The sequence below is a fragment of the Toxorhynchites rutilus genome, chromosome 1 (assembly GCF_029784135.1).
Source record: "Toxorhynchites rutilus septentrionalis strain SRP chromosome 1, ASM2978413v1, whole genome shotgun sequence".
Classification (NCBI taxonomy): domain Eukaryota; kingdom Metazoa; phylum Arthropoda; class Insecta; order Diptera; family Culicidae; genus Toxorhynchites; species Toxorhynchites rutilus.
The window spans coordinates 124,532,144-124,555,442 of NC_073744.1; the positions used below are offsets into that span (position 1 = coordinate 124,532,144).

At 37.6% G+C, this 23,299-nt stretch overlaps 1 protein-coding gene and 1 non-coding gene across 2 annotated transcripts in view; both read left to right on the top strand.

The window, feature by feature from the left end:
- Positions 1–23,299, top strand: part of LOC129761275 (uncharacterized) — a 543,642-nt gene that overhangs the window by 344,575 nt on the left and 175,768 nt on the right. The window lies entirely within an intron of this gene.
- Trnal-cag (transfer RNA leucine (anticodon CAG)) lies at positions 12,257–12,339 on the top strand. Its single transcript has one exon. It is a non-coding gene; the product is annotated as a tRNA-Leu (tRNA).

Genomic DNA, 23,299 nt, shown 5'->3' on the forward strand with positions numbered 1-23,299 from the left:
TCTGCTGGATGCTCTGACGCACATACACACATTCAAAATGGAATCGTCGTTTGGCTCCATCATTGATCGAGAAAATTGAATAGTTGTTATTCTTTTTTTAACCAATTGAGAGCTTAATTAATTGCTAATTAAACGATGTGAGCACCCCCTCTTCCTCCTCCTCCGGATTGGTTAAAGTTGGGCTAAGCGCGAGCGTTGGTGAGCTGGAAAATTGTGGCCCCGTGGGGGTTTGTGGGAGGAATGTGATTTCCTGGAAATGCAAGGAAAACAATCGAATCGAACGCGCGTTGTGAGTCGAAGCAGCATCTTCCACGCCTTGAGTTTCCAGCAACGGGCGCGGAAGACGCGATATGAAGAAGCTGTTGTTGCAGATGGGTTTAATTGAGTGTATAATTATATGTGCGAACGCCGGTATTCATCAATAATTCGCAGCTAAGTGTACGATTAGGAGTTGCTTATCTTTCCGTGTGTATTTAGGTAGATTATGCGCGATATATGATTCATCTCAATTAGATGCGGCAATTAACGCGACACGTTAGTGTTCTGTTAGCTCTGGATGCTTCACGATCGCTTATTCTAATGATTCGGACATCGACAGGTATTCTTTGTGATAAATGGTGTTATTACGTCATTATGGCGGAACAGAATTTTTATTAAATAACTTTATCGCATTATGCTGTACCGACATTATTTTTGGAGTGTGTTAATAAAGGTTCCGGAACATACGAAAAAAACAATCGGAGTATCAGCTATATATTGATGCATTGATTATTGAGAATTTCTGAGAGACATCTCTGTATGATGTTGCAATTTTTACGCGCATCAAAGAGTCGTTTGAAAAGTTAATGCGAAACATAAAAAGTAAAGTGCATAAGAAACATCGCATCTCAGGGTTTTGATGGCCAAATGCCGCCGAATTTGAACTAAATTTCAAATTCAGAAAGTTGGGATCTTCCACACGGCAATGCGTTAAGTCGCTGAGTGTGATTCGAAATCGTGCCTATGTTCTGAACCTTCTGCCGTAATCACCTAAATTGGGATATGTACCGTTTTGTTCGACAACTAACCATTTTGAAGATAACTTCCCTATGCCTTTTTCAGAGAAACCCTCGTTCTTATTGGTAAAAAGCTGAGGCTGTTATTTTGGAAAATATGTTGCTATAGATGAAAGATTGCGAGTAACCTGTAGGTAAGAGAGTTTCATAAATTGAGAAAACTGTATCGAGATAATTCTTAAAAATATCTTGGCAATAGCTATGCTCAGAAAGTTGGTCATTGAGAGCATTTTGATTCGAAATAGCATATAGAATATTATAATTGGACCGTTGGACCGAGATTTACGATCTTTTTACAAAAAATGAAAGGTATTTGGATGAACATTCTAAGAAGAATATCATACTGCAATCAAATGCCTGCTTTCGAAAAAAAATTGTGAAAAAAAATCCTCACTAAGCGCAATCCGAATATTTCGATGCTGAATTTGACCAAAAAATTTGATATTTCGAACATAAAATCGGGGGGTTTCAAAAATAAAATGTGATGCCAAATGTCTTCAAATTGCATGAGATCCACTATCACCTCGATTTTTTTTTTCAAAAATCAACTAGACTTTGTGCCGAAAAAATGAACCCACCAGACTGTCCTGAACTCCATCGATACCATGATGAAGCGCGAACTTCGGAAGACCAAAGAAGCGAAGAATGAAATGGGAATAATAAGAGAGTGAAAAAAATAATCAAACGTAAATGCCGAGCATTTTACACAATCTCATTCAAATATTTGACTGACGTATGTAAGCAGAAATACATACCAATGTTTTTTTTACGCGGGGGAAACGTACCTTGTAAAAAAACGCGTTAATTGGAAAATCTGCGTAAAAAAACCGCGTTAATTCGAAAATCCGCGTACAAAAAAAAGGCACCTAATGATAGATATCAAATACTACGTAGAACGGAAGTAAAAAGTTGAGTGTTGCTCGCTTCCGAAAACCCGTAGTTTTTTTCCTGCAATTTCGTTGGTTACCGGTAGCTATAGTTCGGGTTTCCTCGCGAATGAGGTCGTCTACTGTTGCTAGAAGATTTCCTTGTGATTTGTACACTCTAGTTCCGATGCACGTGCAGTACCACTGTTGGACCGTTCAGAGCTAAGTAGACAGGGAAATCCATTCACGAATCGCTGCCCGTAAAAACCCCGTCCCGTTATACCCGGTGAGCTACCCGTTACCCAACACCTAAAGTCCACGTAAGAATCGTGATAAGGTGCGGCACTCTTTTCCTTCATAAGCGCTAAGCTCTATACAAGCACTAATTACCGTAATATGCTCTGAGTGAACATAAGAGAAAAATGTGAGCTGAGAGGGAGACGTGATAATGCACTGGTCTTTTTTTACGCGGGTACCGCATGAAAAAAACCGCGGTTATTTAAAAATCCGCGTAAAAAAACCGCGTTAATTGGAAAATTCGCGTAAAACAACCGCGTTAATTGGAAAATCCGCATAAAAAACCTCGTAAAAAACCGCGCAAAAAAAACGCGTAAAAAACCTGAGTGTATACTTAGCTACTGTAAAAATTTGTTTTTATTTCGATAACTATATCTGATTTACCAATTAATCTGAAGTATAGCAATAATTATTGACTCACCGATTACGGTAAGGATAGAACGATGGAACAGCCTGATATTTGTAGAAGCGCTTGAAACATCGGACTCTTCACCGATGTGAGTTTTCAGGAATACCACTGGCATCGGTGCACTTTTCTCTTGACTGAGGCAAAATCAAAACAAAAAAAGGAAAACCCATTTTTTGGCTGGACGAAGTTCGCCGGATCTGCTAGTTAACAATAAATTACTCACTTCTGTTGAATTTTATTTTTGACAATCTCACAGTTCTTCATATAAATGTTTTCATAATTCAAAAACAATACTTGTACAAGATATACCAATCAAGAAATGCAAAACTTTCTCTTTTATAACAGCTGTCTCACTTAGATCGAATAATAAAAAAAAAATACTCAAATCACTTTTTATTCCATTTTTGGTTTTCCCATTTTTCTTTTCTACTTCCAAATGCACGACACTTAATCCCCCCCCCCCGCGTCTTAATCGAACAAATGGTCGGGGTTCTGCCAAAAGGAACCAAGCGCCAAAAACATTATTTTGAAATATTCAAATTTGAAGTTTGGGCTCCCACTAATTGAAATCTATCATTTTATCGCTTACGTGTTACAAACATGATGTCAAACATAATACTCCCTTTCATGCTGCAAGCACACATCATCGTCAATTTCTGATTCAGAATCTTTATGAAAATGAAAAAAAAAACTATATTTCGTTGCTGCTAGACACGCAAAACTTCGTTCTCTTTGCAGCCAGAGCGAACCAAGTACATGTTAACTATTAACATAATATCATTACACAGCACATTAGTATTTTGTCGCGGCTCTGGACTAATTTCATGAATGGTATGTATATTGACTCACTTTTGCTGTTTTTGACAAAATAATATTAGGCTGTCAAAAAAGTCCTGCGGTATTTCCGCGAGGTGTCGTTGTAAGCGCGTAGTTCTAGCATATTATAGCTTGTTGGAAAGGTATTTTTGCGCGCTATAACATAGTCCTTGACAGTGTTTTGTTTGGTTAAGTCGTTTGTGAGTTATAGTGTCGCAAATATGGAGCAAAATAAAGAGAAAATCCGACATATTTTACAGTACTACTATGACAAAGGCAAAAATGCATCTCAAGCTGCCAATAAAATTTTTGCAGTTCATGGACCCGATACAGTTTCCATTTCCACCGCACAACGATGGTTTCAACGTTTTCGTTCTGGTGTAGAGGTCGTCGAAGATGCGCCACGTTCCGGAAGGCCTGTCGTCGAAAATTGCGACAAAATCGCTGAATTAGCCGAGAAAGACCGGCATAGTAGCAGCCGTAGCATCGGCCAAGAACTGGGGATAAGTCATCAAACCGTTATTAACCATTTGAAGAAGCTTGGATTCACAAAGAAGCTCGATGTATGGGTGCCACACACGTTGATGCAAAAAAACATCTTTGACCGTATCGACGCATGTGAATCGCTGCTGAATCGCAAAAAAATCGACCCGTTTCTGAAGCGGATGGTGACTGGCGATAAAAAGTGGGTCACTTACGACAACGTGAAGCGCAAACGGTCGTGGTCGAAGCCCGCTAAAGCGGCTCAGACGGTGGCCAAGCCCTCATTAACGGCCAGGAAGGTTCTGCTGTGTGTTTGGTGGGATTGTCAAGGAATAATCTATTATGAGCTGCTTCCCTATGGCCAAACGCTCAATTCGGACCTGTACTGCCAACAACTGGACCGCTTGAAGGTAGCACTCATGAAGAAGAGGCCATCTTTGATAAACAGAGGCCGCATTGTCTTCCTTCAGGACAACGACAGGCCACACACTTCTTTGGTGACGCGCCAGAAGCTCCGGGAGCTCGGATGGGAGGTTCTTTTGCATCCGCCGTATAGTCCGGACCTTGCACCAAGTGACTACCACCTGTTTTTGTCCATGGCGAACGAGCTAGGTAGTCAGAAATTAGCCACAAATGAGGCCTGTGAAAATTGGCTATCCGAGTTTTTTGCCAATAAGGAAGCGAGCTTCTATAACAGGAGTATTATGAAGTTGGCATCTCGTTGGGAACAAGTCATCGAACAAAACGGCGTATATTTGACTTAAAACAGATGATTATGAACTAATTTTATGAACAAATGAAAATTCAAAAAAAAAAAACCGCAGGACTTTTTTGACAGCCTAATATAATATATATTATATATTTTTTTGTGAAAATTTAAACATTTCGTCCTTCGAAAAGAATTTTGTAGGTATAACAGTTTTTAAATAATAAATTTTTGTAAAACTCTTTTTCCAAAAAGTAGTCTAATTCTTTTTCGAATATTTCAAGTATACAAAGTTGCTTAATGACTTATAGTTTCTAAGCCATGTCTTAACACCCACAACCAGAGATGCCAACCTTCCTGATTTTTCCGGATTTCCCAGACTTTTTAGTACGCTGGCTGATATCCTGAAGAACACTCAATATATCCTGATTTTTCTGAAATGATCCTGATTTTTCCTGATTTTTATACTCTTTACATCATTCGTAATAAATGTACTGGTTTCCATGTCAAAGTTTTCTGTCATGATAGTTCTCCGGTTCGCACTTGTATATATCTTACATTGAATTAAATTCTCTAGACGCAAAGCTGGACTTGTTTTTTATCTCTACCCTCAATTATGTGGCTTCCAAACAGTGCTAGAAAATTTCAAGATTGTCCGACGAATTTTTTAAATTACAACGAGCTTTATTGAGGATAATGTGTATGTAGATGTATCCCCAGAGTTATTAATGTATGAATACGTTTCATTGAGTGTAAAATTACTCAAGGGAAAATTTTGAAGATGACGATTGTGCACCCGTGGCCGAGTAGCTAGCATCTCTCATTATCATGCCGGGTGTTCGGGTTAGATTCCTGTTCTGGCCGGGGGATTTTTCGTCAAAGAAATTCTAGAGCTTGCCCCTCGGAATACATTAAAGGCGTGTTATTTGGCTTAATAAATCTCAACTAAGTATTAATAAATGACGCTAGTTAATGCATACGTTGAAACGACAAAAGTTCCAGAGAGAACGTTAACGTCATTCAAGAAAAAGAAAGATGACGAAAGATTGTGAAACAGAACTATGGATATAAAATTAAATTATAATGCTTTGATTGAAAATTATGTTTTTGTTTTCCCAAAAATCGACATTAACTTTTCGGACAACTCATTATGAGTTTCCTGATTTTTATTTTCATTCTTCCTAATTTTCTAAAATTATAGTTGGCAACCCTGCCCACAACGTTTCACCACTATCTGAGATGGTGCAACCATTCCTAAGACGAGTTGGCATGAAATTCGTCTTATATTATAATGCAGAAATTCAACAACAATGTTGGAATTGTATAGCCATATGGTTGAGTGAAAGTCAGAAATACGTGTTTCAAGTAATTAAATAACATGATGTGAAAATTTTCATTCAAATTTTAAAATTTGAAAACCGGCTTCGTGTCTTCTAATCTGATAGAGATTACACTAACCAGTTTGGGACCCAAATTATGGGCCTAATTTGGAGTCGCCACCAGACGTCGACATCATGCCACTGTCATCGCGAATTACCAATTTACCACCATCTGACATATTGTGATGTCGATGATGAACTTTTACAGCAGAGGGGATAGTGAGATACTCGGTGACGGTAGGTAGAGTGAGATAGCGATAATCGTGTCATACACCTGATTTAATCATTTAGTCAGGGGATAGTAACTTCAAGCAAAAATGGGGATCGATTCGAGATTCATTTTATGTGAACAGTGAAGTTTTTTTACACTCTAAAAATTGCATTGACTTGCACTGACAACTGAAATATGTTGTCAATTTATGCGATATCCCTCAAAACAGCTGGGAATAAATATTGTTTACATATACAGTAAGTTACATTTAATGCGACATTTAGATAATAGGACAGAGCTGTAATGCGACACGTTTAATTGGACATTTTTATCTCTTATTGGACATTTTTGTAAACATCGAATTCGGGGCCCAAGTTATGACCCCACATTTAAAGTTGCCACCAAACTTCGACATTGTACCACTCACATCGCCAATGTCCAATCACAGGCCTAAATATTCTTATTTATGTTCGCATCATAAGCAACGAACACACATTTATTTTCCACTTGCAACAGTATTCACGAAATTACTGCCCATCAAACATTAAATCGTATAACCTGCGTATATACAGCATTATATATTCCATATTTGGGTGGTATTTGATGCGCCTAACTGACATATACATGCAAAAGTGGGGGTGATATACATAACTGATATCTGCTTGCGAATTGGTTTGGATGAATATACGATTCTTACATGCATCTAGTACGACTATTGTCATGCGTATAAACGATTTACTACAGATAACCAAAAAAACGAATGGCGGAAAATGTTCGTGTTAATTATAATAATTATTATACATTTTTGTAAATACATGTATGTTTGGAATATAACGTTAAAAATTATTTTAAAGTCCGATTATTTTCGGTTTTAAGAAAATTGAAAGTTAGTTCTTTTTTTTATGTTTAACTTTTAAGAACGAAAAATTATCTGTTTGCCGGTCTTTTGAGTTTTGATATGCATAGTGACAAAAATAAATTAGTTCTCTTCGTCATTCAGTTGCACTTAAATCAAAACTGTAACATAAGATTATGAACTTGACAAACTAAGCTGCCAAGCAATGTCAACCCAGCAAACATTGTATCGTATAATTATCGTACACTAGCTAACCCGGCAAACTTCGTCCCGCCCATTTACTTGATTAATTCTCGAGTAATGCAGAAATTTGTGTTTTATTTGTATGGCAGCCACCCCTAAGAGAGGGGGAGGGGTATCTAACCACCATAGAAACATTCATTGCACCCTAAAGTTTCCATATGCCTAATTTGGTTTAATTTGCTTGATTAATTCTCGGGTAATGCAAAAATTTGTGTTTTATTTGTATGGCAGCCACCCCTAAGAGAGGGGGAAGGAGTATCTTAACACCATAGAAACATTTATTGCATCCTAAAACCTCCACATGCCAAATTTGGTTTCATTTGCTTGATTAATTCTCGAGTAATGCAGAAATTTGTGTTTCATTTGTATGGCAGCCCCCCCTTTGAGTGGGGGAAGGACTGTCTAACCATCATAGAAACATTTATTGCACCCTAAAACTTTCACATGCCAACTTTGGTTTCGTTTGATTGATTAATTTCCGAGTAATGCAAAAAATTGTGTTTCATTTGTATGGCAGCCCCCTCTAAGAGAGGGGAAAGGAGTATCTTATCACCATAGAAACATTTATTGCATCCTAAAACCTCCACATGCCAAACTTGGTTTCTTTTGCTTGATTAATTCTCGAGTAATGCAGAAATTTGTGTTTCATTTGTATGGCAGCCCCCCCTTTGAGTGGGGGAAGGACTGTCTAACCATCATAGAAACATTGATTGCACCCTAAAACTTTCACATGCCAACTTTGGTTTCGTTTGCTTGGTTAATTTCCGAGTAATGCAGAAATTTGTGTTTCATTTGTAGGATTTGAACTCCGATAGAAATGGTTAAATAAAGTTTAGTACTACATGTTCAAGTAATCAAATAACGTGAAGTAAAAAAATCATTCATATTTTAGCAATTTCAAACTGCCTTCGGGCCTGCCCAGCATATGGCCAGCAAACATTAAATCGCAAAGAAAATCTAAAATTGGAGGCGATATACATACATCCAAGACACATTTAAGTAATGTGTGATGTGTATAACTGGCATATGCATACGAAAATGGACGCCATATACATGTATATGGGGTATATAATGTAAATAAATGATAATTATACGATTTGATTTTTGTTGGGATGAATGTATATTAGGGTGCCAATGAATGTATGGGATAAAATCGATCCTAAAATTTCAAAAAGTTACCCTGTACAAAATGTTCATCACCCAAACACCCTATGCCAAATTTCAGCTCAATCGGACTTAAGGGAGAGTGGCGCAATGCGGTCAAAGTTTGAGTTTTTTGAAAATCGAAAAATCACCCAAGGGGGGAGTAAAGGATGATATACCCTATGCAAAATATTAGTTCATTCGGACTTCATTTACTGGTGTCGCAGACGTTAAAATTTGAGTTTTTTGAAAATCGAAAAATCAGCGGAAATCGAGGTTTAAAAAAAATTTGATACAAAAAGTCTTAAAATTGCATGACACGTTGAGATTTACAGTCACCTACAAAAAAAAATTTTTTTTCAGAAATCTATTTTTCAGACAGAAAAACGACCAAGTGCAAACATTTTCGAGATAACTGTAAATATCGACAAGTAATGCAATTTTAAGACATTTGGCATCAAAAAATTTATTTCGCTTTGCGTCACTCTCCCTTAAGTCCGATTGAGATTTTGCATAGGGTGTTTTTTCGAGGTGGTGAACATTTTTTATGGGGTAACTTTTTGAAACTCGAGATGACCATTTTCATTGGCACCCTAATGTATATCGACTCCACGTTTGCTGACTAGGCGCATCATATACATGCAATTTATATTAGCCATACTTGTATTTTTGTGAATATCATTACATCATTACACTAAACCTTCGTTTCAAACAATTTACACAGTAACCAAATCACGCAATAAACATCAAGAATTGCTGGAAATCTCTAATCAATATTTGTTCAAATTTAAAGATGTGCTTAACTCTTTGTTTTGTTGACAACTTTTATGCATTCATTTGAATCGTACGATAATTCATATATAAACATAAACATTCCCACCTTTCAACCTTCATTAAACACCTCGTAGTAGAAACCTGTCAGTATGCATACACTCTTCTACGAAACACAGTGGAAAAAATATATTCTTCGATGTAAACAAGCGGTGAAAAAGGAGACACTTTTCGATGAGTGATTTATATGGAGTTCCACTGCCGTGATTTAGTGTAACACGAGTGAGTACTGTCATTCATACAAGTATCTGAATGGTCCACTCATGTTTGGTTATGTATTCGTGAGAGGTTACTTGCATGACACATTGTGTATCATTCAATATTGATAGATATCCAAACACTGCTCTTAATGGGCACCTTACACGATCAAAATTATTGACAATAAGTGTTTTCAATATCATGACAGCTAGGCTTCGACATCCGATCTAACCTCAATCAATATTTTGGCACCTTACACGGTCAATATCGCCCTCAACCCGAGACAACGAAAGTATCCGCGATGGCTAGTGGCGACATTCGAGTTTGAGATCCAAGCTATTCTTCATCAGATTGGAAGGTTCAAAGGCAATTTTCAATTGGTAAAATTTAAATGAAAATATCTACTTGGTATTATTTAATTACTTGAAGCACGTAGTCCTAACCCTGACTTAACCTATTTCCTCCGAATTTTCAGATATTTCTTCTAAAACTTATTATTGTTATATGACGTAAATTTCAGACACCGTTTTTGTAAAGGTTTTTCTCATCACATATATAAAAAAGTGATTTGCATTCACATAGAATACTGATTTGATTCAGAAAAGTTAATTTTCATTCATAATTTACACTTTAAAATCTGTTTTTCCTTCTCAAAAACACATCATAATACTCGCTTCACAAATACAGACTGTTCCTTTCAGTTTCAGAGATGCCAGATTATTTTAGTTTGCGAAAATACATGCAAGTTATATTATCTGCGAGCAAATGTTTTTATTCTATAAATAAGACTATGACAGTAGAACCCCGATTATCCGCGAGCGAGTGATCCGCCGTGTGGATTATATGCGACTGTGATTTCCATAGTAAAACAATAGGCCTTTCCGGAATTTGTTAGTGAGTGGTAGGCCCATGCTCTTTTGTTTTGGTAATGGCTTTTACATTATTTAGTCACTGGTGCACACGACCTTATAGATGATTTCTGCGTTGATAAAACATAGTTTTTATGTTGAAACATCTTTGCGTCATCCGCGATTTTCGTTACTCGCGGTGAGTTTGCCCGACTACTCCGCGGATAATCGGGATTCTACTGTACCTTGAAATAACACATGCTGTTTTTCCGCCTGTGTTTCTCCCAGCTCTTCCATTCTCCAAATTTCATAGCGAAGTGTGAGGAAACACCTAACTTAGACTAAAGTGGTTGCCCCGCTTGCTAGCACAAAAAATGAAAGAGTTCAACATTGAAAAACTCCTAAAACGTTGTTACGTTTCATCCACTCTCTACCACTCTTACTTTATGGATTTGATTTGTATTGCTAAAAGTACTGTATTTTACTATTAAAAGTATCAGTTTTCCAAACCAAATGCTTCCATTTATGCTTTTCAAATTTCGGAAGTTAATAAAATTCAATTGCAATCGCAAAAAAGACTAACAAAAATTAAATGTCTGCAAAATGTCAGGCACGCTTGAAAGTCTGGCAACTCAGTCTCGAAGTCCGTGAGGTAAAACGTCAACATCATGCATTTGTATGAAATGTCACGATATTGATGCTCGAAAATCAGAAAATCCGAATTGCTGCGTCGTCGGCTGTGTTCAGCTGTCATTATGCTTTCAAATGTCATCTTATTGTCAATAATATTGACCGTGTAAGGTCCGCTTAACGGACTGCGGAATCCGTAATGTACATACATGCGGATCGACGATGCTTGTTTTTTACTTGTGCGGCTTCGCCATCGTTTCATGGTTATAGGGACAAACCTTGAACTCTTGAGCAACGGAAAACCAACATTTGAATTGTAATCGAAAATTATCTCATATGAGACATACAGTCGGTCTCATAACGAACATTTATTATGGAATTATTGGATTTATGTTGTGTTCCACAGTTAATGCCACAGTCCAGGTCAAAAATTTTATGTTCTGGAATTTATGTGTGTTTTTTCTGTACGTTTCACCTTTGTAATGCATCTTCACCGCGAAATTGATTCGTCTTATGCGTTTTTTTCCTGTTTGTATAAAAATACTTTTCAATATTCTTCCTGCCCTCATCGGTTGATCCGTCTGCGGAAGTGAAAGATCAAACACAAGTTTTAGCAGAACTTTTTTCCATCCCACCCCCATCTGCTGGAGCTGAGCTGGACTTCTACTCCAAGCGTCCGTCACTATCAATCAAAAACCGTTTGATTGGACCAAGAAAGCAAGAAAAGAACCAAGCTGCTGATGCTGCTGCTTCAAGCAAAAGTCAAGCTTCTGATTGAATTTCTTAAACGCGCGCAGCACATCCTTTGATGATATTCCGCGTGAACCTGTTGAAGCGAATTAAGTTTTTGCTTTCTTGGGGGTATTTTTGCTGACGACCGGCTGGCCAGGGATGCAGATGCTTTTGCAACGCGGGCGGTCCCTAACCCCGTATCCTGTCGTCTCCGCGCGCCACTGAGAGAGCGGTCCAACTTGGTGGAAAATCTGTTTTGATTGCCAATCAGAAGGAAATTGTGTTTTCATATCTGTTGCTTTTTCTTCTTCAACTGCGGAAATTTTCCCGATGAAAATCACGTTTTATTATTAATGAAAAATGCGTCCAATTATTTGTTTATTCTATTTCTCTTTTCTGTCTCTTCCCAACAGGTAAGCTCTTGTTTGCTTTTGCTACTGCATTCTAGACGGCGTCAGGAAACGGATCCAGATGACGTTTTCCGTTAAGAGTAAGTTATGAGACCATTCCGAACGTTTATCAATTTCTTGTTGTTTACTCCGTGGGTTCCTAGGTCAGGATGGCCGAGTGGTCTAAGGCGCTACGTTCAGGTCGTAGTCTTCTCTGAAGGCGTGGGTTCGAATCCCACTTCTGACAAAGGTTATTTTAATAGGGTGAAGCCATTAGAACTGTGGTTGGTGGGGGGGAGCTGCCATATGATGTTTATTTTTTGCAATATTATACAATAATTCGTACGTTTGTGCAAATAAACTTATTTTAGACGGCCGTGACGATAAAAATAGATTCGTGGATTAGCCTCTGATAGGTTCATGATAATATCGACCTTATCTTCAACAGTTTCTAATTCCACATGAACGCCAGAAAACCTAATGATAAATATTTCCAGAGAAACCCTAAACATCCACATAATACGACTGTGAAATCCTCTCTATCACTGCGTCCCGTGTGTGTGTGTGACCCCATGCAAAAAGCTTCGGGGCGTTGTTTTTAACAGCTTGCAGTGGAGATTTTCCCACTCTCTGATGTCTTGCTGATCCCTTTGGTGGCTGCGGTATGGAAGCTGGTTTTCCGACACTCTTTCCATTTTTTTCTTTCCTTGCATGAGTTTTACTGCGCTGACAAGAACCCGTCACACTCATAACATCAGTCAGTGCTCTGATGCTGCTGCTGTTGCTGCAGCGAGTTCAAGTTAGAGGTTTCCAAATGGGATCACGATAACACAAAGACGATAAGCTCCCATACTCCTCAGAATGTTAATACCAGTGATGTCGGCATATGTGAGTGTTGCTCGTCGAGTTCTCTCGTCCCCAGCAGAAAAGAGCGGCGCGATGAAATGAAAACAGTAGAAAACTAGCAGCATCAACGTCAGGAAAGCGTTATGATGATGCTTATTGAAACGTTTTTGAGTACCTTCATCGCATCCCCACATATCTCTCTTATGTTCCTTCCCACTGACCGACCTCTGATTGTTGGGTCCACCACCGGAAAGAGATCCTTTGGAAGTGAAAAGAACGGTGAAAGAATCCTCTAGCTACTTGGTCAAAATTTTGGCATGGCTTAGAAATTTATATTTTGGCATTTGAATATCATTGAAATTGAGACCATTGAGACCAGCGTTGCCAATGTTCCAGTTTAAACTGGATTCTTCCAGTTTATTTTCCTTGATCCAGTCACACAGTTATACACTAAAATCTTCCAGTTTTTTAAATGTTGTCCAGTTTTATCCAGTTTTTATATGCGTGCTTCAGTTTTACTAATTTGATGTAAAATAAATTCACAACGCATAAATATTATCCGTCCTATTCCTTGATCAGTTTTGTTTTTTAGATCAATTCAAGACGTACTTACCTTGGATCTACCTTTTTTTCTTACACACTCTCAGAGTTATTTTTCTCCTGTTTACACTTACGGATTCAATATGGTTTGGTAGTTCCCAAGTAGGAAGGGAAACCTGAGAAGGTAACCGAGAGAACTCCTCTAAAGTCAATCGTCCCGGCGATATTTTATGTTATTCATAGCTTACACACATTATAGAACTCCATTTGCGACGACGGAGAGTTATCTTTGAAAAGCCTGAAAAGATATTCTGAAGAACTATAAAACTTATCGTAACGGCGATATATTCCATTATTCCATTATACTAAACTTGAAAGAGGATAGTTATCTATTGGAAACCTTAGAAGGTAACCGAGAGAACTCTTCTAAAACCTATATTTCCGGCGATATGTTCCGTTATCAATCGCGCGTACTCTGTATCTTTCTTTACGTAATAGCGATGCATAACAGCTATTACAAACATCCTTCTTGGGGGCTTCGGACACTCTGTTCTGGCTTTTCGGACATGCTACCATAGAGATCTGATATTGGCAGGCGATGGTTTTTTATTCCACATTTTTAGTGAGTGCGGAAAAGATAGCAGCGACGATCGCCATAAGAAACACTACAGAAATACAAAAATTCGAGTTAGAAGGAAAATAACAGAGGATTAAAGTTATGTTTGATGTAGTGATCTACAAAAACCGTGTGAACCTCATACACCAAAATTGATTACACTGTCGGGCAATGAATACGAGATGTTTCATGTTTTATCCAAATAAAACCGTAATTCCTAGAGGTTCTAGAAGAAAAGATTCTCAAATATTATTTCACAGTAATGTTCGAGTGGTGGATAACGTTATTTTGATCTGCTTGAATGGTTGTTTATGAACTACATATAAATACTCCACGAAACTTCGAAAAAAATCAAGCATTGGAATATGCAAAAAAAACATTTTAGATAAATCACTTCGATCTTCTTGACGATTTTACAGGATCCAGTTTTCTTCCAATTTTTTTAATAGAAATCTTCCAGTTTTTTTGAAAAATATTATTGGCAACCCTGATTGAGACCAATCTCCCTAACATGCGATCGGCCGCCACCGCCACTTCTGAATTCATCTATGTTTTTTTTGCGCATGGAATTCTCAAAATGAATCAACTTTTCTCCCCCAGTGCAAAACGTTCCAGTCCTTTGTATAGCGTGAATTTAATTTTGAAGCTACAAGTTTATAATTTTGGAAGATCATTTTTCACATTGCTTTAACCCGATGTGTATGCCTTTTGGAGGAAATATCTCGAGAAAAAAAACTATTTTATATTTTTTTCTTCATATTAAAATTTGAAAGGTTGTGTCCAAGACATGACCGTATTGTCAACGTAGGGCTACGAAACTATTGTTGGCGAGAACAAACATTATAGATATCGTAAAATGAAACACCTCAGTGCAAATATTTGGTAACACTAACAATGGTATATGAATGAATGCTTGCACTGACAGGCGCGAAGGATATTCAAAGCAAAAAAAACCAATGTGAGTAAATTGTCAAATCAACTATCAGCATTAACATGTACCATGTTTGGAATCATGAGTTTTTTTTTTGGTAAAAAACCATCAATAACATTGAGTAGGATTAAGATATTAACAAGTTCTGTACCGCAAACTGTTGGTCTTGATAAGCTCTAAAAGTCGTACGAAGACAGTTTTGATGTAGACTTTGAAATATAAAAGTTAGAACAAAGAAACCCGCTTTTTCATGGTCACCCTAATGCAACCTAGGTAAAAAGCGCTAAATCGATTATATTAAAAGATAGAAAAAAGCTTTGTTCTACAAAATTGATTAAAATAATTGGGGCTACAATATTGTCGACTACGTGTATCTCCTCTATCTATAAAGATAAGAAAGTTAGATTTTTTATTTCATCGACAATTTTGATCACCCTATTTTTGATAACATAAAAATGAGCGCTCTATCATATGTAATAACTTTGTCGAAGACAGTTTTTGTCTAAACGACAAATATCTCCCACAAAGTTGTTTTTTAACTAAGTTGCATTAGGGTAACCATGAAAAAACGGTTATTTTACTCTTACTTTTATATTTAAAATCCTACATCAAAATTGTCTTCGTACGACTTTTAGAGCTTATCAATACCAACATTTTGCGATGCAGAATTCGTCAATATCTTAATCCTGCTCAAAGTTATTGATGGGTTTTCACCCAGAAACTCATGATTTCATTTTAATTTACTCAAATACAAAAAATAACATATCTTTGAAAATCACATATTATATAGTGTGAAATTTGTTCTTTCAAATTCCGTCAACAAACATTTTTTATGTTTGCCCCAGAAAGAATGACAAGCAATTGAAGAAAGCGTATTTTTTTGGGAAGGAATATCAATAACTTTGAGTGAAGTTGGGATATTGACAAGTTCTGCATCGCAAAATGTTTGTATAAGCATGTTCTAAAAGTCTTTCGAAGATAGTTTCTTTGTAGAATTTTAAATATAAAAGTTAGAGCAGAAAAACAGTTTTTTTCATGGTTACCCTACAGAGAGTGAGAGAGAGAGGAACGAATTCGTTTTAGGGGAAGTCACTTCAAAATGCAAAGAAGACAATTTGACCGGGGAGCAGGGTTGCCATAATAAAATCTGTGTTTTTAGTCTGAAAAGATCTTTTTATCTTAGTTTTTTCTCAAAAAATCTGTATTGAAATCTGTATCAAATATGAAAGTCATTTTGTTGCGGGCGAATTAAGCATTTTCAATGGCTTGAGCTCCATTATTTCCTGAATTGAGTTAAGCCCTTCTTTTCGCTTTGGGTTGTGCGAAAAATTACTATAAATGTCTTGACCGCAATGTGGTTTTCTGATTCGGACTACCGATTTTCTAGTCTGTGTTAGGGAAACGCCTTGTGGTCTACACAGATATATGGGAAAATATAAGCTCTATTTTCAACACTATTTTGGCATGTTAGCTATAGAAGATATTATCATTGCATTGCAATAGATTGTTAAGAAGTATCCAAATCGATTGGTACAAAAACATCATGAATCAAAAAACCACCATGAAAAGTCCGATCACGAAACACACAAAATTTGACAATTAATATATATTATCGAAAACGTAATCCTTTCGAAACGTCTGGAGCTTTCTTTTAGATTTTTTTAATATTCAAAAAACTTTGAAAGCAAATGAAATTTCAAGTGAGTATGAGCACACTTTTGTATTTCATATTCTCTGTGCTATAGTAAGAAAAAGCTAAGCAGTGTTATTTATTTATTACTAGCTAACCCGGCGAAGATCATCCCGCCCAAAACTGTTTTTTTATATGAATTATTTCGAACATTCACGTTTTCTTAATAAGCGAATATTTGTGGGTTCAATCGCAGAACTCTCCACTGATTGGTCTTCTAATTGGTCTTTCAAAATTTTTCTTTTACTAGAAATTTCCTAGTACTTTTACCAAAAATCGTCATTATAATATAAATTTGCTTTCAGACACAATTTTCGTTCAAGATTCTTGATTCACTTGCAAATAACATGTTTCTCCTTTACATGGAATACATGTTTGATACAGAAAAGTGAGTTTTCATTCACAATTTTTATTTTCAAAGCGCATTATTCTACCTGATAATCCATTGCTATTTTCGTTTCACACCAACGGAGCACGAAGCTTAATTCCGCAAACGCAAAATTCAATAGAACTAATAACGATGTCATTCAAGAACAAATAATCAATTTCATTCGAACTTTCCCTTAAAGTTTAAAAAATATTCTACGGGCAGAGACGAATACAACAAAATAAAACCGGCTCAAATCGAACCATTACATACTCGGGTTGTGCGCTTACCAACACATTTGGCGTTCCATTTTGATTTATATAGATAACGCTAACCAATAACGCAGACGTTTACATGAGAATGTAGGACATCATGCTACATATGAATCTCGAATGAAACAGATGATTTTCATTTGAAAAGATTCGAAGGCTATGTGAATAGAATGGGAAGTGAGAAAAAATTATTAACATCAAGCCGTAACTTTTATTGGATCGTTCTTTAAATATCTGTATATTCTGTATGAAACTCCAAAAATCTGTATCTACAGATTCTTGGTCTCAGAAAGTCGAATAAATCTGTAGAAATACAAATTATTCTGTAGATATGGTAACCCTGCTGGGAAGAATGAAATGAGATAGTCATGTCGTAGAGGGAGAAAGCGACTAAACGCCCGACTGACAGTTTAGTCGTTTTGGCGGAGAAATTGCGTGAAGAAGCCAAAAATCATTTCCAACTGAATACGGATATAGTCAGTCAGATAGTCAGCTGACTATCCTCAGTTGACTATGACTATGCCGAGCCCGGTTTATAGGAGTTGAAGTTTTTAAGTTATATCGATTTATTAGAAAAAAATCACTGTTTTGCTGTTTATGAATTATATTGAGCTATATAAAAAGCACAAAAGCCGATTTTGGGAAAAAAATAAACATGGAATGAAGCTCAGTTAGCTAATATCTGATACTTAGGAAGTTTGAATGAATTCTGAGAGGATACTGTCCTTACCTTAAAGCCGAGTTGGCGCTGAATCCATCATATTTTATTTTCTCAATGCTGTAACCAATGTTGAATTTCCACACTGTGCTTCGTAACCAACGACGGCGAGCTCGGTGTAAGCTTCCCCAATTCCCCCCTCGTTAACCTTCCAAAATCCGGTGAATATACGCACCAAGGAATAAACTTTTTCGATCCACTCTCTTGGCCCGATCTGTTTTGACCTGACTTGCCAATGTTGGCATAGTTGTGGTTTGGAAGTTGGCCTCCTATCGCTGCGCGCTGTTGTTTCGATGGTGTGTGGGGGGTGGGGTAAACTGCAGGACTTGCTCTCTCTCTCTCTCTCTCTCTCTCTCTCTCTCTCTCTCCCTTGCATAGGTCACTGCGGAAGCCGACGAGTTCGGGATGTGTTCCTTTTCTAGACTCTTCCTCCGGCGCTGTGCTGCATCGAAGTGATTGTGATGGTTTATGATGTGCGAATCGAGGAGGGTGAGACGAGAGAGATGCTTTCTATGATGTGTTCTCATAGTTTTGGGAAAAGGCCAGAGATTGGGGTTTGGTTCGGCTGACTGACTGCCGGATTGGTTCGGAGGTGAAAGTTTAACGTTTGGTTTTGGCGCTGCAATGTGGCCCCGACCACAGAGTTGCAATGGAGTCCGTTCTCGCCACCAAGAGGAGGGTGGCTGGACGGGTGAGTTACGATCCCCATCGGAAGAAACGAGGAACCACTGCAGCCTTTTGAAAGGAGGGATGAGGGTTCAGATTCCGGTCGAAGTTGGTATTATTTTCAAATCATTGATTTCTAATTGGTGGTGGCACTTTGGCAGATACGTTGAACGGAAAATGTTTGCGGACTTGAGGCTTTCTAGGCAAGTTCTGCTTCGTTTGGTGTGATTTGATTGAAGTTTCGCTTTTGTTTCTCGAGAAATTGCAATGAGAGTTGTTTTTCTGTTGCTGGATAAAATGAACATATTTTTCCTACATACCTCAGATATTAATTGGACTCGTGATATGTCATGGAATAGGAAAAAAATGTGTGTTTCACGTTGAAACACCGCGGCTTTCGCTTCACTCCAGTGACAATTTATTTCTATGGTGAGCAACAGGTTTCGTTTTTTATGCTCTTCCTCCAACCGAAAAAAAAATTTCTACATAAAGTGAACTTTTTCAGTGCGACTTTTTGTTCCATCGAAAGTTGCAAAGCGCATATTTTTGTAGCATTAATGGGAGCGAGAACGGCGAATAAAAATGTGTTCCCGCAAGACAAATGCGCGTATGAATAGGTTGCGGAAAACCTCTGCTTTTGATTGCGCATTTATTGAAATAGATTAATTCTCAACTTGTGTTTGTGTTGTCGGTCCCATCGTCCCACAGCGTTCTGTTGACCTGGCGACGGTAGCCAGGTACGTATTTTTAATTTTTTGACGTGAAACTACGTCTAACCGGAATATATAGAGGGTAAAATGAAAACCTAAACACAGAACATGCAGGAAAAAATGAAAGATTTCGAATGCTTATAGCTCGAACATTTCGTACTGGATAGGAGAGATGTTTGCATCACTTGATAGAGAATATTTCTACGCATCTATCGCAACTAACAAAATGTTTTTTTCATTAGATAAACAATTGAATAACTGTAAAATATTAGGCGTTATCTAAACGCCCTAACTGCATCGTTTTGATTGGCCCGATTTACGGTTTCCCTAACACAGCCATCAAAACCAAGCAGCCTTGGGGAAATCGGCATTGCAAATACATGAAAGTAGGGGGACTTTTGTTCTCATCGAAAAATGTTCCCTAACACAGACTTTAAAACCAAGCAGCGAAATCGGCATTGCAAACACAAGAAAGAGCCTAGAGGCGAGTGAACTGAAAAGTTTAAACCCTCTTAAAGCCAAAAAGAAGAAGAAGAACACACGAAAGTAGGGGGAGCTTTTGTTCCCACCGAAATGTGTTCCCTAATAGAGATTTCTAAACCAAGGTGCCTGGAGAAATCGGTATTTCAAATTCATGCAAGTCGGGGGTATTTTTGTTCCGACTGGAATGTGTTTCCCTAACACAGACTTCAAATCCATGGAGCGTGGGGAAATCGGCATTGCGAATTCATACAAATCGGGGGTATTTTTGCTCCGATTGAAATGTGTTTCCCTAACACAGACTTCAAAACCGAGGTTTCTGGGGAAATCGGCTCTGCAAATAAATGCAAACTGCGAGTACTTTTGTCCTCGCTTGCCTTTGTGCAGAGTGGAATATGTCTGTCCTAACATGATCTTCTAAACTTAGGAACCTGGGAAAATCGTGCAGACACTAGAAGCGAATGAACTTCCCAGTTTCAAGCAAATTCGAGATTCGAGAAGTATGTACACTTTTGGGATGTAAACTTTTGGGATGTAAACTTCAGAGGGAAATGTAAAATAAAATAATCGTTTGATAATTTTTTTTTGTCTTTATTGGAAAGATTTTCAGCCTTAGGCTGGTTCATCAAACGTTTGATAATTCTTCCGTACATATATTTTGTATTAGTCATCATACCAAAGGTCCGTCATTAAATTTACTTGTAACGAAGAACAATCAATCACAATAAATGAATTGACTTTACACGGCATTTGTTCACTTTTTTTTTTTCTCACAGAGCAAATATATTGAACTCAATTGAATTTGGAAACTGTTTCATTCAATCAAGAATTTAATCAATACAAACGAATGATTGCTAAGCTAAGGTAGTTCCACGTCAACCTTGCGGTTATATCATAGATATAACCCACTCATTTTTTTTCACAAAACTTAAGATGAGAAACCATTATTTTGATAAAAAAATCACTATAATTCCACCATGAAAAAAAGCTTCCAGTGAATAGAATGAAAATTTCGTGCGAAATATCGTCATGAATGGTAATTATTCTATCCAAACATTGGGGTTTGGATTCCGTACCACACATGACTCTATCCGGTGCTCATCTCATCAGAGCAGCGAATCCGCACATTCGAGCAAAGATGACATTCGCGGTGATCCCAAGGGTCCAAAACCGCGACGACGTGTTTTTTTGCCGTTCTCTTATATCGTACCGGACAATCACATTCAGTCTCCAGCAGATACGTAATTATACCCATCCTCTCCGGCTTATCAGAGAGCGATCCTCGCATGGCAGCAGCAGCCCCGTTCTTGTTTCTACAAGTTATGTTATGAAACTTTCTCATGAAATTTCCCATTAAACAACGCCAGGTTGAATGGGTTAGAGAAAAAAAAAGCCAACCGCTCTCGGCTACTTGCGGGCGGCGGCGACGGCGGACACATATGACGACGATAACGCCAACGCTGGCGACAACGCGGCAACGGCGATGATGATGAGTGGAAGAACTTTTCTAATTAACTTCTCGAGGAGCACATAACAATAATAATCAGAACCACGCGAAAGTCACACCTTTGCATCGGTCGCTGCAGCATCAGGTTCCTCTCGGGAGCAGCAGCGGCGGAAGATAGTACTCGGCTGTGACACAATCGGCTGTCATTATTGCATTCAAATGAGGCTTTAATCAAGTTTGATTCTTCGGTTCGCCCGCCCACCCGTGGGAATAAATTTTCGTTTTGCGTATCGCGGTGGGGTCTTCCACTTCCTGTTCCTATCGTCTCTTGCATCAATTAGTAAAGAATAATATACTCCGGCCTCCTCAGACGGAATGACAAACTCCATCAGGAGTATTAGGAAGCATATAATTACGCTCCAATGACAAACGGGAAAGTTATTCATACATTGAATGATACAACGCAAAAATTGTCATAATACGTGTTAAAAATGACTCGCATTCCCAAGCATGTATCGTTTATCCTTATGCTATTGCAAAAGAGGCAAGTATACTTTGTAGTTTAGAGCCACTGTAATAGGAAAAAATCAATCAATTATCTGCTATTAGCTGCAAAGAAAATACGTTATTAAACAGTATTTGAATGTATTTATTTTGTATGTATTTTGGTAAAGTTTATTCTAAGGATGCTGATCGAATTTTCTACATTACGCATTTTTATTAAGCTAGAAATATTCAGATGTTGGCCTAATTTAGTTTTTTTTTGTTGCACATTTGCTATGTTTCTCAAGCAAAATAGGGTGAACATAGATTCTACATAATGTTATGCATTCTGCATAGATGAATTATTTAGTTTGAGCTTGGCTAATTGTACACTTAACAGCTGTTCTCCTTGATCCAGCGTATTTGACGAATTTAATACCAACTCGACTTAGGAGTTGGCAGCATCATCTCAGATAGTAGCGAAAAGTTGTGGGTGTAAAGACATGGGTCATTTAAGCAACTTTGCATACTTGAAATATTCGAAAAAGAACTAGACAGCTTTTTGGAAAAAGCCAAATTTGTGTTCTTATTTGTGCCGTACAAATTAAACAAAAAAATTTACATTACTCCAGAATTAATCAAGCAAATGAAACGAAATTTGGCATATGGAGGTTATAGGGTGCAATCAATGATTCTATGGTGGTTAGACACTCCACCCCCCTCTCTAAGGAGGGGCTGCCACACAAATGAAAGACAAATTTCTACATTACTCGAAAATTATTCAAGCAAATGAAACAAAATTGGGCATATTGAGGTATTAGGGTGCAATAAACGTTTCTATTGAGGGTGGGGCTGCCATACAAATGAAACACAAATTTCTGCATTACTCGAGAATTATTCAAGCAAATGAAACCAAATTGGGTATATGGAGGTTTTAGGGTGCAATAAATGTTTTTACGGTGGTGAGACACTCCACGCCCATAGGAGTGTAGGAAGCCATAGGAGTGAAACGCAAATTTCTGCATAACTCGAGAACTAATCAAGCCCAATTCGGGATGTGAGGGTTTTTAGGTATGAGAAATATTTCTATGATGGTATGACACCCCTCCAAACATGACAATTGAAAATTTTCGGAAAACTCTGAAGGAAAATGGGAAAATTCGGAAAATGAAATTCCCATATGTTCTACAATTACATAGTGACAAGTGCTGTTAGTCCATTTCATGTTTGCGCTAGCGAAATTGATCTTTGTTCGAAACTGGAAATGGATTTTAATGTGATGAAACGCACTCCTATATCTTCTTCTATCTATACCAAAAAAAGGATCGCCGGATGTGTTGATAAGAGCAGAACTCGGGGAAGGAATTGACCGATTGAGGGCTGTCTTTATATTATCATATTTTCTGTATAAAACATTTATTCCATGTAACGGAGAAACATG